Source organism: Cervus elaphus, chromosome 30 (assembly GCF_910594005.1).
Source record: "Cervus elaphus chromosome 30, mCerEla1.1, whole genome shotgun sequence".
Taxonomy (NCBI): Eukaryota; Metazoa; Chordata; class Mammalia; order Artiodactyla; family Cervidae; genus Cervus; species Cervus elaphus.
Genome location: NC_057844.1, coordinates 83,175,376 through 83,194,180, shown reverse-complemented (window position 1 = coordinate 83,194,180; position 18,805 = coordinate 83,175,376). Strand labels below are relative to the sequence as shown.

General features: G+C 45.7%; 1 protein-coding gene across 3 annotated transcripts in view; it reads right to left on the bottom strand.

Moving 5' to 3' along the window:
- The window catches only part of MYO16 (myosin XVI), a 504,859-nt gene that overhangs the window by 100,488 nt on the left and 385,566 nt on the right, over nucleotides 1-18,805 (bottom strand). The window lies entirely within an intron of this gene.

Sequence of the window (18,805 nt, the reverse complement as noted above, 5' to 3'; positions counted from 1 at the left end):
TATGACCCATTTAAGAAAAAAAAAAGATGCAAAATTTTCCTTTGTCCTTATAGCATTTAACCTGACATGCAAGCAACACAGCATTAGGAGGAGGAGGAGGGGAGGGGAGGAAGATGAGGGGAGGATGAGAACAGGAGGAAAGAGAGAAACGACGGGGCTGTATCTGGTGTGCTTATAATCCTCACATTGGGCCACCCCAGGAACTTACTGCTGATCGTTAAATCACTGAAGTTCTCTGTTAGTTTCTGTGGAACCTCTTAGCTTTTCATCTAAAGTTTGTTGCAGCAAATCTGGCATCTTCTACAAGAGATGTTCTGCTTCCCAAGGGAAGCAGTGAATCCCCTGCACTCCTGGCTGCCCACCACCTGCCTCCACCTTCCCCACCCAAGCAATGACAGGGTGGACGTGTCCCGCCAGCAGTCACGTGGGCATGTTCGGTCACCCAATCGAGTCTGATGCTTTGCAGCCCCATGGACTGTAGCCTGCCAGGCTCCTCTGTCCATGTGATTCTCGAGGCAAGGATCCTGGAGTAGGCTGTATGCCCTCCTCCAGGGGGTCTTCCTGCCCCAGGGGTTGAACCCATGTATCCCATGTCTCCTGCACTGGCAGGCGGGTTCCTTACCCCCAGAGCCACCTGGGAAGCCCCACTGGCAGCCGCACCACATCTTTATTTCTGCAAGTATAGAAGAGAAACTAGGTGTCCATCGTGTGGGGTCGGGGGTTGGGGGCAGTGCAGAGGAACTATGGATCTGGGGCACAGCATAAACCCTCAGAAAATGCATCTGTGTGACCTTTTCAACAGCAGACTTTCATTTCCTCTCTAAAATCCTTCTAGTGCTGTCCCCCACAACTCACATTTTATCTGCCCTGGATTGAGCATCGTCATCGTCCTGCTAGCCATGAGTCAGGCAAAATAAATACGGCAGCATCAGCAACATCCCTTCCCTCTCAAACCTAGATTTTCGCTCATGTATTAACTCAGGGTACAGAAGGGAGTAAAAATAGCAGTGGAGACTGAACATGCATTTGGAGTGCCAGAGGCGAGGGTCTGAAACCTCTCGCTCATCGTTTTGATCACATCAAATGGTCTAAGATGATCTGTGGATAATATTCAATGATTATTTTTCCTTTTTTTTTTTGATATGATAGGCAAGAATATGCTTTCCTACCCAGTAGGCACTGGAGTTGGTATCTGCTGGGGTTTTTTTGTTTTAAATTGGTCTTATTGTGGTTGCTGCAGAACAGAAGAGGGTCTTTCCAGGGTGGCACAGGGCAGAGGAAGCGGGGATAACGGAGGTTGTGTGTGGGGGCTTGGGAGCCAGGAGGAATCTGCAGGGGGTGGTGGAGGGGACCACCTGAAGGCGATGGGCGTTCCCCAGAGATGCTGGCACATGACCTGAGGGCATCAGCGGGCACAAAGGGATTGTGTGTTACCACGTTTGAGGGGTTCAGAGGTGATGACTAACATAATTGTATAATGTGTCTGAACAGGAAACAAACTGGACTGGGGACCTAAACCCAGAGTCAGGTTTCAGCTTTGCAGCAAATTTGCTGTGAGGTCCTTGGCAAGACACTGAGCAGGAATTCTCCCCTCTCTCGGTACTGCACCTGCGTGCTTCTCAGGATGTGACACAAATTCTATGTTGTGCTATAAAGGTGAATTTAATTTTTATCTGTCCTCAAAGTGTGTGATCTTCCCCAGGGCACTGGGTCATCTCTGCACATGGCATGCTGTCTACAGAATTGCCTATGTGTGGAGAAAGTAACTAGCGGGTTGGCCAGAAAGTTCTTTGAGGTCTTCCCATGAGGTCACATGGAAAAATCCAAAGGAACTTTGTGAGCAACCCAATCAAGGATGGGAGGCCAAGAAACTGGGCTGGAGGAATGGAGGATGGGGATGGACATTTCTCGAGCACCAAACAAGTGCCAGGAATTTTCCCCTACTGCTTCCCATGCTCCTTGAAGGTGCAGCACGTCTGGGTGACTACCCTCTTTCGACAGGGAGAAGCTGATGGTCACGGAAATGAAGTCCCTTGCCCAAGCTCACATGGATGATGTTGAATTGTGTTCCCGCCCCGGACCGAATAGATACGTGCGCTTCCCTGACGGCTCAGTGGGTAAAGAGTCCACCTGCAATTCAGGAGATGCAGGAGACACGGGTTCAGTTCCTGGGTCAGGAAGATTCCCCTGGAGAAGGAAATGACAACCCATTCCAGCATTCTTGCTGGGAAATCCCATGGACAGAGGAGCTTGGCGGGCTGGGCGCAAAGAGTCAGAGACCACGGACGACTAAGCAGAGCACAACGGATACATGGATGTGAGCTGACTTGGAAACGGGCCTGAAGGATGCGATGCAGTTAAGATGACGCCAGCAGGGAGGGCCCAAATCCCACAGGACTGGTGCCCTGGGAAGAGGCAGAAATGCTGTGTGAAGACAGAGCCACAGGGCGGACAGCACTTGGAGAGGGAGGCGGGAGTGGGGTGATGTAGCTGAAAGGACTGGGGGCCACCCCCAAAGCTAGAGAGAGGCAAGGAAGGGTCTCAGAGGGCCAGGGCCCTGCTGGCGTCTCCGGAACTGTGAGAGTCTGCTTCTGTAGTTCAAAGGCCCCCCGAGAGACCTGATGCAGTGTGAAAGGGGCTGGGCTGGGACTGCACTGGGGCGGCCTGACTCCAGAAGCGGTGTCTCCACCAGCGCCGGCCGACTGAGGTGCAGAGGAAGCCTCCCCGGCCCCAGAAGTTTCCAGAGTAAAAGCGACGAGACTGCGTACAAACGTCTGAAACGGCAAACCCACGGGGGCCACCATCGGACAGGACTCTCGGAGACCGGACTCCTTGGTTCTCTGACCTCTGGGTGACTGAGCCTTCCTCTGACATTAAACTAAGCTCATAATGAAATACAGACTCATTCAAACACTCAGGAAAATCAGCGCATTTCCACCACTTAGCCGGTTACACAATGAAATGAAATCACTCACATTATCTCTTTATTCTTTTATAATTGTCTCATTCTGGAACTCTGCTAATTATCACGGAGAATGGAATTGACATAATTCAAGTATCTGAATACAGTATTAACAAGTCAGAACAAAAGTCTTAACACACGGTGCCTTTCTCTTCTCGTTTTATATAGTTCTTTTGACACTTAAAGTGGTATAATTCTGACATTTCAACCGAAAAGACAAAAGCGTCATCTTAGACAGGGTGAGGTACTCTATTTTAATGTAATTAAAAACATCTTGTCTCTGGAATCTGAGTGTCACCTCTAGATGGAGTCACCGGCCCACCCCTGCACTGAAGCTTGTCCTCCTGGAGACTTCCATCCCAGACCGAATGGTAATGACCACTGCAGAGCCGCACACGGTCCTGAGCACGGGGTGGGGGTCTGCAGAAGGGGCTTCTCCTCTCTGTTCCCACACATCCCTGGCCTCTGTGGTCCAGGAGGTGGTCACCTCCATCCACCCAGGCTGACACCTGCCCTGGGCCCCAGAGAGACCAGCCAACAGTAAGAAGTCAATGTTCACTCTTCCAGCTGACCCCCTCCTGTCTCAGCCCCATCTGGGATGAGAGATGTGACTGGTATCTGGTTCCATGTCCAGAATCACGTCCTCTGTTTCATTCATTCGGGCTCATTCAGTCAACCAACCAAAACTGACTCAGCACCAAACAGATCCCGGGAACGCAGCAGGAAACAAAACAGGCAAGTGTGTTAGTCGCTCAGCCGTGCGCGACTCTTTGCCACCCCATGGACTCTAGCCCGCCAGGCTCCTCTGTCCATAGATTTCCCTAGGCAAGAGTACTGGCAGAGTGGGTTGCCATTTCCTTCTCCAGGGGATCTTCCCGACCCAGGGATCGAACCCGGGTCTCCTGCATTGCAGGTGGACTCTGCCATCTGAGAGCACACAACAGATTCCAGGAACACAGCTGGAAACAAAATGGACAAAAGCCCTTCTCTTCCATGATGGAGACAGAGAATAGAAATGTAAATGAGGAAGGAGGTCAGATCCAAGAGAGATGGAGCAGGGGAGGTTTCAGGGTGAGCAGATTCCAGCTCATCAGGAAGGGGCACGGCCCTCTCTGGAACAGGATCCATACTGGGGGTGTGGGGTCCAGCCACCTGGGGCGGGTTGTGGGCGCATGCTCAGAGAACCAAGGCGGGGCGGAGCGGCTGGAGCAGGTGGGAGGGTAGATGGAGGGAATGGACCCACAGAGGTAACCACACCGGGGGACGAGGATCCCCATGGGTGACTTGAAGGGCTTCATCTGGGACTCGGAGAGTCCTAGGGAGCAAGGCTTTGGGCAGATAAGCCACATCAGTGGACACCTGAAGAATCGTTGAAGCTGCAAGGCAGAGAGCAGGCAGAGGGAATGAGCAGAGGGCTGGGGAGAGCCTCCCAGGATGCCGCTCTTCCAAATGGTCGGAACTGATAAACTCGGTCCATATTTGAGGCAGATCCAATAGGCTCTGCCACACACTGATGTGGATGGGGAGGAAAGAGAGGATGACCCCAAGTATCTTGACCGAGGAGGCTGAGGATGAAGCTGACATTGACTGAGATGGAGAAGTCTGGGAAGATACCTTATTTTCCTGGACGAACTCTCCATAAACAGAAGGAAACAGTCGTGCAACTCAGGAGACCCAGAAGGGGAGTGGAGGCGAAACTCCCAAAGGAGGTGTGGACCAGATGTCACCGACTCCCCCGAACCAGACTTGGCGCCTCCCTGGTTCTCCCTTCCTCCGCTGGGGTCAGCTTCTTTTCTGTCGGGACCGTCTGCCTGGCTGAACAGGACAGTACTGACCACATGGGAAACTGGGTCTGTTTCTTTTATGATGCAGAATAATCAGGGTCTCTTGGGTTGAAAGCTAAAACTGTGTTAGACACTCCATCTGCTTCATGTCTATTGTGAAATGTGTCTCTGATGACTTTCAACTTCCCCTTCTTGCTGGTCTACAAGCTAAATTTCCAGCAAGTTCCAGCACAGTTCAGTCAGTCAGTTCAGTCGCTCAGTCGTATCCGACTCTTTGCGACCCCTTGGACGGCAGCATGCCAGGCTTCCCTGTCCATCACCAACTCCCGGAGCTTACTCAAACTCATGTCCTATCACAGTTACTGCATGATTTTACGGCGCACATATTCATCATTAGGTGCTCTTTCTACATCAAGGATTCATGAAAACTCTCCTCGGCGCACTCAGAATCCTGAAGATGATGACGGAATAGTAACAGATGTGACCACCACTTACCAAAGTATACGTGAAAGAACCACATCACTGGTTCTTTCCTTCTGGGGTCTCTATATTCTAAGAGGGGTCGGTTGAAGTGGCAGTAACAGAGAAGAAGCTAACAATTAAGAAATGCAAAGTAGAATCTAAGGAAAGTGATGAAATAAATATTCCTCTTTTCAAAATGGGTTGTTCCTTTGAGTTTTAAGAACAATTTTGAGATTCTATCCCTCATGGTCCTAGAAACAAAAAAAGAGCTCATTCAGTAACTGCAGGCATCTGGTTAAACATTGTAATGACTCTTCGTTGACTTTCATGAAACTGTAGAATCACTGCCTTAGAAAAATACAAAGGATATATATTAAGCTAATGCTTAAAAAAAACCTCAGATGCAATCTCCTGAAATCATTTGTTGAATGTTCATTTCCTCTCTTTCTCAAAGAAAATTCTTTCATGGAAGTTTCAATCTCAAAACCCCTTAAAATTTAATTCTATTCAGCAAATATTCTCTGAGCACCTATTACGAGCTGCATACTCTGCCAAGGAATGCATTGGTCACCGAGTGAAGTCACTCAGTCATGTCCGGCTCTTTGCAACCCCATGGACTGCAGCCCGCCAGGCTCCTCTGTCCCTGGGATTCTCCAGGCAAGAATACTGGAGTGGGTTTCCTTCTCCAGGGGATCTTCCAAACTCAGGGATCGAACTCAGGTCTCCCGCATTACAGGTGGATTCTTTACCAGGGAAGCCTAAGATGTGTTCTAATTACTGCGTATGCTCAAAGATGAAACATGCCTCTCTTCTGGCTAAAATGATATCTCCAGAAAGATGGGATATTCTTATTTCAAGACCTGGTGATGATAGTTCTCTTATTAGGGACTCATTTTACTTACTTCACTCAGAACAATGAAAGGATGTTGAGGATTCCTGGTCACCTCATTCTCCCAGAGAAAGGCCTGGATAATCCACAGGAAGGAGAAGATGTTGGAGGGAGCTCTCCCTCAGGGGAAAGACGGAAGAAGACATCAGGCGAAGGTGAGTGTTTTGCTTTTCAGAGGCAAGGAAGAATGGCCAGACCTTAAGGCAGCGCTGGTAGAAATCTACAGATTCTACCTTCTCCCCATGCTTATTTTTGGGTATTTCTGCTTTTCTCCAGGTTACATCGTCCATTAATGTTTAGCTTCAGAACAATGAGGATGCGGTTTCTTCTCTAACCATTCATTCCCTTGTTAATTTTCACACAGGGCCCTGCGTGGATTCTCTACCTGGCGTCCAGCACAAACGTAGCCGTCTGGCCGGGGGAAACCAGGATGCACTTCGCCCCTTCTACACACGTGCCTGGACTGCCGTTCTGCTCCTGGCACCCCTGCTCTCACGGTAAACACAGCGCAGGTGCGGAAGGGTGATTTTCTAGCTATTTGGGGCTAATTCCCAGCATCCAGGAGGCTGAGTGGTGGGTTGAGGGTAACAGCTGCCTAGCAACGGGGCTGACATACCTCAGGAAAATAGTGAGAAGTACGAAGATGAGGGAGCACAAGTGGGCTTGAGAGAGAAATAAAATCTATCTCAGCATGGAGGCTGCGGGGAGGGTGAGAAGGAGAGATGAGACACACGGAGAGGATGTGCACAAGTGCTTTCCAGCTGAAGAGGATCACTTGTTCTTCCTTTTAAAGAAAAGGACGCGGAAGCAAAGAGAGAAAGCTGTCCAAAAAATCCTCTGGTTCACACAAAAATCCGTGTTCGCTGTGGCTGTTCCTCTTTCTCTTCTGTGACAGTTAAGGTTTAGAAGTCCCCTTCCCAGGCTGGAGGTCGGTATGAGTGCTATCCCCCTGCGGGGCCGCCCGTGCGTTGGGTGGGCTCCGCCTTTTGCCATCCGCCAGGCCCACCGTGGCCCCCGCTCACCCTGCAGAACCAGGCCTGAGATGCTTATCGGGTCACGCGGAGCCTTTGCCACGGGCACCGGTCCCCCTTCTGTCAGCTCCCACGATGCTCTGCATTGAGCCGACTGAACCATTTCTGCCCCCTCATTTCTCTGCCTCTGCTTTGCCCGGTGGCTGGACCTCCTCAGCCTGAAAGTTTCCAGCGGGCTCCCCTCCCTCCCCTCCTCGGCCTCCACTCAGCTTGAGAGGATAAAGGTAACCACCGCACAGATGCGTGGATGAGGAGCAGCAGCAACAGGAAATGGTAAGAGGCAGACTCCATGCTGCTGCCTTCAACACCGAACCTTCCAAATCAAGGCTACTTTCTCCTCTCTGTCCCCTTTTTTCCCTCTCATTATGCTGGGGGTACTGCTCTTGTGGCTACTGTTTTAAGAACATTATTAGGCTATTATTTTAATGTCATCACAGACATATTTACTAGGCATTGATCTGTTACAATTCTCAAACACAGCATTCAAAAATTCAAACTCAGGGCCTGGCTTCTGCATCATGGCTGGCGGAGATCCAGACACACGAGAAAGGAGATCACACGGATCGGGGAGGGGGGTTCTGGGCCCGACCCACTGGGCCAGCTGAGAGCCTGGGCAAAGCCCTCTTCCCCTTTGGGTGTGAGTTCTACCGAAGGTGTGCTGTGTTCCTTGGCTGAGATCACTAAGGTGTCCACTGGCTGCAGCCTCTGAGCAGCCGGCGGGGCGAAGGCAGCAGGTACCACGGACCATGACGGAAGATGCAAGTCCACTGACACCCTGGCCACTCCCTTGCAAGCATCTCCCCCTTCATCCTGTGGCCATGCAGCCTGCCCGGAGATGCTGCTTCAATCCTGCGGTGTCCATTCGTGCACTACATGTAATTAAGCCAGAGGTTCTCATCCCGGACAATATGGGGGCTGAATAATAAAAAGGAATGCGAAATTCTACCTTGGCTCCTGGGACTAACCCAGTATACCAATCTGCAGATAAAAAATGAATTCAGAGCATCTGCCTAGAATTTACATGATAATGCTCTCAAGTTCTCTGACTTTAAGCCGGCCCCACCATCTCATCTGAACTGTACAAGAGAACAATATGCTGGTTTTTCAGTAAGAGGATGGATGTGGAACACTCGGAAGTGTCCTGGTGTGAAATACACACAGGGTTCCGTTTCCTGAACAGCCTGTGCCTCGGGGCATCTTTCCTTTGGTCAGGTTTGTATTTGGGTCCAACGCAGCCTGAGGGTATTCTCTCTTTACGTAGAGAATACCCACCCGTGCACACACCGCACTGCAGGGTCATCTACTGTGGGGACATTCAAAGCTGGGCCCTCTCGGGAGACTGGATCCATGATGGAGCTGAAATAACTGTTGATGCCAAGGACCCCCACCCTGCTGTTCTCTGATCTTGTCCCACGTGGCCAGGCCGGTGCTGAGCACTGTCAGTGGATGGGGAGGCTGCCGGGCTCCATCCTCCCCCCTCATCCATGCTCTGCAGAAAGCACTGGCTGAGCCCGTAGCCTGTATTTATCAGGTACTAGAACAGCTTGTCTCCCTAAACTGAAAAGAACAGCTGTTCATTTGCTGCTTAAGCTGAAATGAGAGTCCTCTCTAAGCTTTGTGGCTTAAGTAAAATTACCTCGTCCCTAAATCAATTTATTCCCTAATCAAATACCCACTGGGGTCAGTCTGACCTCTTATGTTTGAGTAGGAACAGGAAACCAAGGGAGGTTTACTTGTTGGAGATATTTGTTGCTTTTGTTGTTGCTTCTCTGAACAGTAGAGAGTTGTTTCTCTCCCTACTAAACAGAGAAGGCACTTCTTGAAAATGGCTAAAGCATCTTATGGAGATGGGTGGCGAATGCCAGTTATTTTATGATTTCAATATGTTTATGTCGAGTTCGTATACTAAATTGAGTTACTTACAGTCATAGGAACCTGCTGCTTTGAATATCATTGTTATTACAACTGGTTAGCAGATCATGAAGAGGAATGAACTTACTCTGATCTCTGAAGGAACAGCCTGGCATCGAAACAAGCGCTCACAATTTCCACAGCGATGAAACTCTCTTCTGAGTGCCTACTGTAGACTATGTGACTAGAGCTGAAGGAAGGCTTGGCGTTTGGTATCTGGACCCAATTATGTTTGTTAAGTTAGGAGAATATTAATTATCTAAAAAATGCTTTATTGAAGTGTGTGCATATTTAATGCATTCACTGGGTGAGTTTGGAAATAACTGTACCTCTGTGAAATGACTGCAGCCATGAAATTAAAAGACACTTGCTCCTTAGAAGAAAAGTTATGACAAACCTAGACACTGTATTTAAAAGCAAAGACATTTTTTTGCCAACCTAGGTCCATACAGTCAAGCTATGGTTTTTCCAGTAGTCATGTATGGAAGTGAGAGTTGGACCATAAAGAAGGCTGAGTGCCTAAGAACTGATGCTTTCGAATTGTGGTACTGGAGAAGACTTTTGAGAGTCCCTTGGACTGCAAGGAGATCAAATTAGTCCATCCTAAAGGAAATCAACTCACTAGAAGAACTGATGCTGAAGCTGAAGCTCCAATACTTTGGCCACCTGATGTGAAGAGCCGACTCATTGGAAAAGACCCTGATTCTGGGAAAGATTGAAGGCAAAAGGAGAAGGGGACAACAGAGGATGAGATGGCTGGATGGCATCATTGATTCAAGGGGCATGAGTTTGAGCAAACTCTGGGAGCTGATGAAGGACAAGGGAAGCCTGATCTGCTGCAGTCCATGGGGTCACAAAGAGTAGGACATGACCTAGTGACTGAACAACCGTGAAGCCAACGCCACTATGAATGCCATCAACACAACTATCACCTCCAAAAGTTTCCTTCTGACTTCTAAAATTTCATTTATTTACTTACTTGTGATATGAACACTTACATGAGATTTACTGTCTTGGCACATTTTTAGGATAACAAGAGAGCACTGATAACTATAAGAGCAATGCTGCACACGGAACTCCGGGACTTATAAATCTTGCAGAACTAAAACTTTGTCCCCCTTGACCATCACCTCCCTGTATTCCCCTCCCTCCACACTTTGGCAACCACCATCCCACTTCCTGTTTCTATGATTTTTGACTATTTCAGAGCCACATATAAGTGAGATCATACCGCCTCTGTCTTTCTGGGTCTGGTTTATTTCACTCAGCATCATGTCCCCCAGGTTCATCTATGTGATCACCAAAGCAGTTCACCAAGCAGAACTTCCTTTATTTTTAAGGCTTACATACAATGGAATATACATATTTATGTAAGTACCATCCCAAAAGTATTAATTTTGAAACAGTCATATAATCAGACTAAGTGACTGAACAACAAATTCTTAACCTTTCCAAAGAGGAAATAGAGATGGACAACAAGAACATAAAAAGATGTTCAACATCACTAAATATCAGGGAAAAGTAAATCAAAACAACGAGCTATCACCTCACAGTGGTCAGAATGGCTGTTACCAAAAAGTCTACAAATAACACATGTTGGTGAGGACGTGGAGAAGAGGGAACCCCTATACACTGTTGGTGGGAATGTATTGATTGGGGTGGCCCATGTGGAAAACAGTACCGGAGTCTCTCAGAAAGCTAAAAATAGAACTACCAGATGACTCAGCAATCCCACTCTTGGGTATATATCTCCCCAAAAACCACAAAACCAAAAATTTGAAACGATACAGCACTATTAACAATTGCTTCCTGAAGGCACAGGAACAACCTAAGTGTCCATGAACAGATGCACACAGAAAGAAGATGTGGTACATACACACAATGGAATATTATTTAGTCATGAAAAAGAATGAAGCTTTGCAGAAGCATGGATGGACTTGGAGGGCACTGTGCTGAGTAAAATACATCAGGTGGAGAAAGATAAATGCTGTGTGACACTGCTGATGCATGGAATCTAAAAATTACAACAAACTAGTGACTGTAACATAAAAGAGGCAAATTCATAGATGCAGGGAACAAAGTTTTACCCGTGGGGGGAGGGGCAGTAAAGGGGTGAGGGGAGGGGAGGTACATACTACTGGGTGAAAGACAGGCTCAAGGAGATACTGATGTATTGTGCAACACAGGGAATATAGCAGGTATTTTGTAATAACTGTAAATGGAAGGTAGCCTTCAAAAATTACATGAAAAGAAAAAAGAGAACCTAAAAAAAAAGACAAAATTGACATTTGCATTGTGGTGAGTCATGAAAAATTAGCAAGTAGTAAATTCTAATGTTAGTTAACTGAGTTGTCGTCTTGAGCCAAGAAATGCAAGTAATGAACATTTTTAAGAACATAGGATCAAAGTGCTACATTTAACATCTAATTTCTTTCCTCTTCAATGGTGAAGTCAAAGACACTCTGTTGTGTCTGACTCCTGGTGACCCCAAAGACTGAATTCTCCAGGCCAGAATACTGGAGAGGGTAGCTGTTCCCTTCTCCAGGGCATCCACCGAACCCAGGGATTGAACCCAGGTCTCCCGCATTGCAGGTGGATTCTTTACCAGCTGAGCCACCAAGGAAGCCCAAGAATACTGGAGTGGGTGGCCTAATCCTTCTCCAGGGAATGTTCCTGACCCAGGAATCGAACTGGGGTCTCCCACATTGCAGGCAGATTCTTTACCAGCCGCGCTATGAAGGTAGCCTCCTCTTCAGTGAGACACTTTAAATACAGATATGCCACTCTTGAAGGCTATAACAGGGATACTTTGATAGTGAAGAGTAACTAGCACTTTTGAATTAGAACCCAGCACACCCATAGCTTGAGGGAAATAAGATGTGCATGTAACTGTCGCATTGAATCTTGATTACTTATTATTACTATTTAAAAACATCGACTGAGTAAATCCAATTGGTATAAGATGCATGCTGTTTGAGATATCGTCAGTATTTAAGCATGTTTTGAATTAAGACAGGTTTTGGTGTCATGACGGGAAAGGCGATGCCCCTGGAATCTGGTGGTGGTTTCCAGGGATTCTGCTAACTAGCCTACAGTGTGTGGGTCAGCTCACCATGACAAACAATGATCTCACCCCAAAGCAAATATTTTAGGCTCAACCTTCCCTTTGTAGGTGGCACTAGTGGTAAAGACCCCGCCTGCCAATACAGGAGACGCGAGAGATGAGGGTTAGATCCCTGGGTCAGGAAGATCCCTTGGAGAAGGAAATGGCAACCCACCCCAGTATCCTAGCCCAGGAAACCCCACGGACGGCGCAGGCTTGTGGGCTATAGTCCCTGGCGTCTCGAAGAGTCAGGCACGACTGAGCACATGCGCACACACGCATACTGCCTTTGTAACGTGGGAGGAGCCACAAGCAGCACCTGAGCAAACAGCGCGCTGTGCGCCGATGACGCTTTCCCTGATGACCGGTGTGGCTACCAACCGGTGTGGCCCGTGGGTTGTAGTTCGCCGACTCCTGATGCAGCGTGAAGGGGAATAAAACCACATCATCAAACGGTTTTAAACATTTAATGCTTACTAGCTACAGGGTAGCTAAGGGTACCCAAGGTCCAGCGTGGCCGAGTTTTGTGCCTAAAGCACAGCTCTTCCTTCCTCTGGGCTCTCGTTCTGTCTGATGTACTCGGGCTCCTGCAACGAGAAGATCCTCCCAGGACGCCTTCTGATGCTCTTCACCACCTCCCTTTATTCAAATCAGATCCTCAGGTCTTGCTCTAAGTCTGGGGTTGCCTCCATGACCTCATGCAAGGAGCTCATTCGTCACCATCACTCAGGAGTCCTCTCAGAATTCTGTCCAGTGGGGTCACGGGCTTCACGTCTAGGCTCTGACAACAACCCTGGTACCAACTCAACCTGGGAGACATGTCAGACGTGGGCAAGACTGACTCATCTTTGTATCCTTAGCATGTAGCACAGCCTCAGGTCGTTTGAAGGAACTCAATATTAACTCTGATGAATAACTTTTATAGAGATGTCTTTGAGCACCCAAGCTTGTAGATCTTTAGAGAATTCTTGGGTAAGATTTAGGGGAAGAAATAAAACAACTTTCAGAGGGAGATAAAGGACAGGCATCATGTAATGTTGCACTTTGTTAGGTTGCATGTGTGATTGCCACTTAATATTAAATACCTCAATGAATGATCCATCTGCAGTTTCCTAAGAAGACTTTTTTTAATGAAATGAATGAATGATGTGAAAATCCTGAGGCAATAATATAAATATAAATGATATATACACAATATATTAATATATTTATGTATTTTTATACACACACACATATATATATATACACATTTTCAAAGCCTGTGTTAACTAGGCTTTTTGTTTCTTAGAAACAGATCAGTTGTTTCTAGTATTATATACATATTGTATATTTTACTGTATATGTTATATATATTAGTCAGTTTAGTTCAGTCACTCAGTCATGTCTGACTCTTTGTGACCCCATGGACTGCAGCACACCAGGCTTCCCTGTCCTTCACCACCTCCTGGATCTTACTCAAACTCATGTCCATTGAGTCGGTGATGCCATCCAACCATCTCATCCTCTGTCGTCCCTTCTCCTGCCTTCGATCTTTCCCGGCATCAGAGTCTTTGCCAATCAGTCAGTTCTTTGCATCAAGTGGCCAAAGTATTGGAGCTTCAGCGTCAGTCCTTCAAATGAATATTCAGGACTGATTTCCTTTAGGATGGACTGGTTTGATCTCCTTGAAGTCCAAAGGACTCAAGAGTTTTCTCCAACACCATCGTTCAAAAGCATCAATTCTTCAGTGCTCAGCTTTATGGTCTGACTCTCACATCTATAAATGACTACTGGAAATACCACAGCTTTGACTAGATGGACCTTTGTTGGCAAAGTAATGTCTCTGCTTTTTACATATGCTGTCTACATTGGTCATGCTTTTCTTCAAAGGAGCAAGCGTCTTTTAATTTCATGGCTGCAGTCACCATCTGCAGTGATTTTGGAGCCCAAGAAAATGAAGTCTGTCACTGTTTCCATTGTTTCCTCATCTATTCACCATGAAGTGATGGGACTGGATGTCATGATCTTAGTTTTTTGAATGTTGAATTTTAAGCCAGTTTTTTCACTCTTCTCTTTCACTTTCATCAAGAAGCTCTTTAGTTCCTCTTTGCTTTCTGCCATAAGGGTGGTGTCATCTGCATATCTGAGGTTATTGATATTTTTCCTGGCAATCTTGATTCCAGCTTGTGCTTCATCCAGCCTAGCGTTTCTCATGATGTACCCTGCATATAAGTTAAATAAGCAGGGTGACAATATATAGCTTTGACATACTCCTTTCCCAATTTGGAAACAGTCCATTGTTCCATGTCTTGTTCTAATTGTTGCTTCTTGACCTGCATACAGATTTCTCAGGAGGCAGGTAAGGTGGTCTGGAATTTCCATCACTTAAGAATTTTCCAGTCTGTTGTGACCCACACAGTTAAACGCTTTGGTGTAGTCAATGAAGCAGAAGTAGACATTTTTCTGGAATTCTCTTGCTTTTTCTATGATCCAACAGATGTTGGCAATTTGATCTCTGGTTCCTCTGCCTCTTCTAAATCCAGCTTGAACATCTGCAAGTTCTTGGTTCATGTACTGCTGAAGCCTGGCTTGGAGAATTTTGAGCATTACTTTGCCAGTGTGTGAGATGAGTGCAATTGTTTAGTGGTTTGAACATTCTTTGGCATTGCCTTTCTTTGCGATTCCCTGACCACTGAAATGGAAGGCAACAGTACACAGCAAAGGCCAGAGGTATTTGCTTAAACCTTAACTTTTTGAGCCTTATTCTTGACCTGATAAATCACTGATAAATGGCCATAGCAATATTTGTGTGCAATGGTTGCAAAGATTTCTGAGATAACATTTGAGAAATGTAAGTGAAAGTTACTTTTAAAAAAGCATATCTCCCTATCCTTGTTACTTATTAATTTTTGAAATGCTTTAAGGATCTTTTCATGTCTCAGAGTTTCCCTGGGTTAAATTGCTAGTAGATCATCCATTAGAGAATGAGAAATTTCCTGTGAACTCATAAAATTCTACTGTGGGCAAAGCAGGTGAAACTTTTCTCTTGAGTCAAAGGTTTTTTTTGGGGGGGGGGGGCATGGGATGGGGGGCAGAACACTCATAAGTCTATTTAGGACTCTACACATAAATATGCATTTCTGGCCATTTTGGTCATAGAAGCTTCCAACCCATGAATTGCCTAAGAAAAAAGTCATCAGCTTCCTGGACAATTTCTAACGTGCTTAATTTTAGCTTAATTAAAATCCCATGCACATTCAAACAAATATAGTATTCGCCTCCACTTCCTATCCAAACTCTTGTCTAGCATCATTTTATAAAATACCAGCTGCTCTATGCTAATTTTTATTCAGAGATACAAGTATGTTTAGGAAAAACTGGTATACATAATTTGAAGATCAAAAGAGAAAACCGTACCATTATCCAGACTATCAAGAACTACCTTTAAAATACACAAGCCTTCAAATAATAGCGTTCATTTTGGGAAGTTTTCTGTTGAAAGAACAGATTACAGGTACTCACAAGCTAGCCCAGAGACAATTTAATAGAGAAACTTCCCATCTAGTAGGAAACCAATATAAAAAAATAAGTTTATAAATGTCTGCTTTCAGTCAAGATGGAGGAACAGGGGCCAGTTTGACTCTCCCTCCTCGAACAATTTAAAAGTGGACAACATGCGTGAAATGGCAGGCACACGACAGGGAAGGTCAGTGATCCCTGGGAGACAGCAAACAGATGGGTGAGGGCCTGGGAGCCCCCAGCTTACGGCATGGCATGGGAAGGGGGTTCCGTGGTTAAAAGAGGAATCCCAAGCTCAGCAGAGGCTCTCCTTGAGGCAGGCGATGGCGCTAGGAGATGAGGGCTGCCAAGGCAACTGCAATTCACAATCTGAGAAGACACAACCACACCAGAGAAGACGCCAGAGAGCCCCAGAGCCGCCCGCCTAGGTCTCGAGCAGAAGAGCAATCACCACATGCAAGGGAATAAACCATCTATGCCCGGAGAAAGAACCACTCGAATGGAGGAGAGGAAACCATCCCCCCAACAAAGGGAGGAAGGGTGTAGGGCTCTTCCCATCAGCCAGGGTGAAAAATTCCACAATTCACCGGGTACCAGAAAAAGAACTCAGTTGCTTTGCATCAGCAGTGTAAAACAATTAGGCCCAGACTACACACGGATTTGGTTCTAACTAACAAAGCATGTAAGAGAAAACTCAAAACAACAAACTTTTCCAAGTGACTTAACTGCTTTTTAGACAAAATGCAAGAATATTTATTGAAATAAAAAATACCACCTGAAAAGTCAAATTCATAACATCTGATAAAAATATTTATCAGAATACTGTCACAGACCCTATAGATATTAAAAGTGTAGTGAGGGAATGTCACAAACAATTCTTTATACTAATAGAAAAAATTATCAATTTAAACAGTGCAACTCCTTAAAACTACAAATTACTGAAATCCAACCAAGATGAACTAGGCAACATGAATGTCCCTAGAACTATTAAATGAATTGAATTCATACTTAAAATTCTCCCAAATGAGAAATCTCCATACTTAAATGGTATATCTAGTAAGTTCTACCAAATATTTAAAGAATGGGCTTCCCTGATAGCTCAGTTGGTAAAGAATCCGCCTGCAATGAGGGAGACTCTGGTTCAGTTCCTGGGTCAGGAAGATCCGCTGGAGAAGGGATAGGCTACCCACTCCAGTACTGTGGCCTGGAGAGTTCCATGGACTATACAGTCCGTTGGGTTGCAAAAAGTCGGACACGATGGAGCAACTTTCACTTCACTTCATTTAAAGAATAATTAACACCAATTCTATGCAACCCTTTTCATGACGTAGAGGACAGGATACAATCTTGGAGGAAATGCTTGCTAATTAAATGTTTAATACATACATGTCTTCAGAATCTATAAAGAACTCTAAAAATCAATGAGCATAGAGCAAAATTAGGCAAGACATCTGAACAGAAAATTCATCAGAAAAGATGGATGGGTAGCAGATACGCCCATGGGAGGGCGGTTGACACCGTTAGTCACTAGGGAAGTGCAAAGTACACTCAGTGAGATACTGGCTTATATTCGTTAGAATGTCACAAACGACGTGACTGATCACACCAAGAGTTGGAGAGGATGTGAGTAACTAGAACTTTCATACCCTGTTGGTGGCAATACAAAATGGTATGACCATTTTGGAAAACAGTTTGGTATTTTTTAAAAAGTTAAACATATGCTACCCATATGCCTGAGTCATCCCACTCCTATATTCCTACCCCCAAGTCCATCCCGAAAATGAAAACATGCATGCAAAGACTGGGACACAAGTGTGCATGGCAGCTCTACTTATAATAGCAAATACTGGGAAAAACCTAAATACCGACCAACAGGCGAGTGAACATTCAAAAGGAATACAACCCAGCAAAACACCGATGGCACGCAACTACAGGGCGAAATGTCAACATTATTATGGTGAGCGAAAGGAGCCAGGTTAGAAAAAAAGAGCACACAACTGATGATCCCGTTTGTAAAATATCTTAGAAAACGAAACTACAATGAACAGAAGCATCGGTGCTTGTTTGGGGCTGAAGAAGCAGAGATGGGAAAGGAGGTGAGGCTACAAAAGGGGCAGGAGGAATCTTTTGGGACCAATGGGCACATTCACCGTGCTGATTTGTGAAAAGGTTTCTGAGATGTGAAATGAAAGTGAAAGTGTGAGTCACACTCAGTCGTGTCTGACTCTGTGCAACCCCTCGGACTCTGACCCAGCAGGATTCTCTGTCCATGGGATTCTCCAGGCAAGAATACTGGAGTGGGTAGCCATTCCCTTCTCCAGGGGATCTTCCCAACCCAGGAATCAAACCCAGGTTTCCTGCATTGTCAGCAGATTCTTTACCATCTGAGCTATCAGGGAAGCCCTCTGAGATGTAGGTTTTTGTCAAAACTTATCATTTTTTTAAACTGAAAAACAGGTGCTGTTTATTACATGCCAATCATCATTTATTAAAACTGTTAAATTTTTGAGAAATAAGTAAATTCACATTCATAAAAAGAGTTCAGAGAAACAACAAAAAATCTGTTCTGGATGCTTACAATAGAAACCAACATTCTCACTTCTTCTGATATTTAGTTTGTATGTTAAGTAAACACCAGAGGAATATCTCCTCTTGATGGAAAAAAAGCAAGGAAAATGAAAAAAAAAAAAAAAAAAAAAGCAAGGAAAATGGATTCAACATTTGCTGTTTATCTGAAATTTAACTGGATATTCTGTATCTTATCTGGCAATCTCATCTCCTCCCCGGGGCCCCAAGACACCCATCCATAATTTTTTTTAAACCCAAAGAAACAAAGCCTTCCTCAGTGATCAATGCAAAGAAATAGAGGAAAACAATAGAATGGGAAAGACTAGAGATATCTTCAAGAAAATTAGACATACCAAGGGAACATTTCGTGCAAAGATGGGCTCAATAAAGGACAGAAATGGTATGGACCTAACAGAAGCAGAAGATAGTAAGAACAGGTGGCAAGAATACACAGAAGAACTGTACAAAAAAGATCTTCACGGCCCAGATAACCACAATGGTGTGATCACTCACCTAGTGCCAGACATCCTGGAATGTGAAGTCAAGTGGGCCTTAGAAAGCATCATTACGAACAAAGCTAGTGGAGGTGATGGAATT